The following is a 2,862-nucleotide window of genomic DNA, read 5'->3' as shown; positions in this document are numbered from 1 at the left end:
AGCCAATATGCCTATAATTTCTGAAAATATGAATGGATACAAATATGTATTGCTTATATCATACTTATATCTACATTAATATGTTATAAATATAAACAAGCGAGTAAATCTCCCTCTGGGTTCCCAACAGTCCTACTCTGGACAGATCTAAATGTGGCACGTGGGGTATGTCCAACAAATAATAAAGCCCTTGGACTCCCTTTGAGGGAAGCAGCAGAGAAGGAACCCGGAAACCCCATTTCTAACCCTGTTACCAGTATGTGACAGGAGCAAATTACTTCCTTCCCCTGGGGTGGGGTGGGCGAGAGGACAAGGTGAAATTGAGATCAATCAAAGCCCTCGGTAAAGGTCAGGAGAGCTGTGCAAATGGAAGGGTTTGTCAACTCCTGCAAGTCTCGGTTTGAAAACAGTCTGCCTTTCTTTTCTTATGAGCAAGAGGAGCTTAGCATTTCTAAGACATTAAGAATAAAGGGAATTCTGCTCCTGACTCTTATAATGGACTTTCTTTTTAAAATTAAGAGTTTAAAAAACAATCAAGAGGTTTTTTTGTTTTGTTTTTTTAAAGAAGGGAAAGAGAAACAAGAGTTAATGCTCCATTGGTTGCCATGTTCTTGAAACAGGCATTTCAGAAACTCTCATGCCCCGAGCTCTCCCAACACATATTCCTCATGGCACATAGATCCATTCTCCTCAGACACCCACCAGGGACTCTGAATATTTCCCCACAGTTAGCCCAAATCCCTCCAAGTCAGAATTGCCTCAGGAGGGAGCCATGATGTGTCTTTAAACCATAAGGGTCCCAGCTGCAAATCATAGCAGTGTGTGAATTTGGGGGCTCAGAAGAGTGACCCATCCAGGGCAGTGCTAGCCCTGCCCCAGAGCATTGGCAGTGTGAGAAGAACATCAGCTGAGGATAAGCACAGGTAACAGCCACCTGGGGAACATGGAGGTGGGAAAACCCAACAGCGGGTGGGACGGGTTGATCTGGAAGGGGATGGAAGAGACACAGCAACATGCCCACTCCCCACCAGCCTCCCCGAACAGATGTTTCCAGACCAGACTCCTACATACAGGTGGTCCTGACGCTTAAAGGCTTTGCTGCAGACTTTGCAAACGTGTTTCCTTTCCTGGCTGTGCGTCAGGTAGTGCTTGCTAAGAGAACTGGCGCTGCTGAACACCTTCCCACAGAGGCTGCAATCCAGAAGTGGGTTTTGAGGGGAAGTGTGCTGCCGCTTTCCTTTCCTTGCACTCCCAGAGGTGGCCCTGCCTCCTTCGTCAGCCTCTTTAGGCACCTTTAGAGAGCCTAGGCCCAGGTCTAAACAGAGGAGAAAGTACAGGTTACAGACATCTGGGGAAATCAAGGAGCATGGCTAACGCACTCCACAACTTAGAACCACAGCAGACATGGGATGAGTGGGCCAAGAACTCGCTACAACTTCAGCAGCTTTACTTGCAGAGAAAACAGGGTTCAGGACCAGGAGAGGGAGAGGAGGCACCCTGGTCAGGCTGCACCTGCAGGAGGCACCCAGTCTTGGTGCCACTCGGAGGGACAGGACGGCAGCAGTCTGCAGCTCTCCTAGGACAAGGCGACCAACATGGGCAGGGCTTTGTGACTATACTATCGATGGCACTCTTGGAAGGGCAATCCAGAAATATATAGCCCAAACCTTAGACGAGTCTGAATCCTTTCTCCCAGCCAATTCTACCTTTGGGTTTTAAAATTAAGGAAATGAATGTAGATTTGTATAAAGAGTTAGCTGCAAGGGAGTTAACTGGAGCATGTTTTTCCTGGTGAAATGTTAGAAACAAGCTAACATTGGACAAGAGGGCAGGCAGGTGACTGCATTATGGTTTACATGGTCTGTGACATAAGAATTTAAGATAAAACTGTAGAAAAACATCCGATGACATGAAAGGATGCTCATGTCACACCACTGAGAAAAAAGCAGCCTGTGGCAAACAAACTGTCCTAGTCTTAGAAAAAGAAAAAGAAATTTATTCGGAAAACAAACTGAGAGAATGGACTGACTGACTGGTAGGATTATGGGTCATTTTCATTTTCCTCTTCTTGTGTATCTGAATTTTCGTTTCCTGTATCCCTTGGGTAAAATGATAAAAGGCATTTTGATGAATTATGTCATGGGAGGAACAGGGGAAGGCACTGGGAATGTTCAGGTGGGAGAGGGGACATGTCTTCAAGTATCTACAGGGCCTGCGTGAGGAGGGAGCACACTGCTTCTGTCTTGCTTGTAGGCACAGAGCTAGGTTTGGTGACTGGAGCCGATTTCAGATCACGAGAAAACGTAAAGGTCATGGACACAGGGCCTCTGCAGGCTCTCTGCTGTGTTCCCAGCTCCTGGGCTTCCCATTCCGGCCCTCGTAGGCACTCAATAACTGTCTGTTGGATGGATGAATCATGGGGATTTTTTTCTACCCCTTACATTGATCTTCAAGATGTTTTAGGCTGCCCCAGGAGATGGCAAGTTTAGAAATCACCATTTATCTAGAATGCTGCAGAGGCAGGATCCCCGAACCCAACACGGCCAGAGGATGGCGGGGAGAGGAGGACTGCACTAAAGGATCCCAAACGCCACTTCTCTGTGGTTAAGATGTGAGAGACATGGCAGAAAGGAACCAGATTCTCCTTCCAATTCTGCCCCTGGCCATGAGCCATCTGTCACTTAACTTGCCTGGTCTACATCTTTTTCATATGAGAAATTACTGTGACGAGTGGTCAAGTGATTCCAAGTTTAAATGAGAAAAAACAAGACTCCCTCAGGGGAAGCCCTGGCCTTACTAAGTTACTTTAAAAATGTTCATTAAAGCAACTATTAAACTAGGAAACAAAATGCTGTTTTGAAA

This window comes from Hipposideros armiger, unplaced genomic scaffold, assembly GCF_001890085.2.
Source record: "Hipposideros armiger isolate ML-2016 unplaced genomic scaffold, ASM189008v1 scaffold_619, whole genome shotgun sequence".
NCBI classification, from domain to species: Eukaryota; Metazoa; Chordata; class Mammalia; order Chiroptera; family Hipposideridae; genus Hipposideros; species Hipposideros armiger.
The sequence above is the reverse complement of the archived record's forward strand: the minus strand, read 5'-3'. Positions refer to the sequence as shown.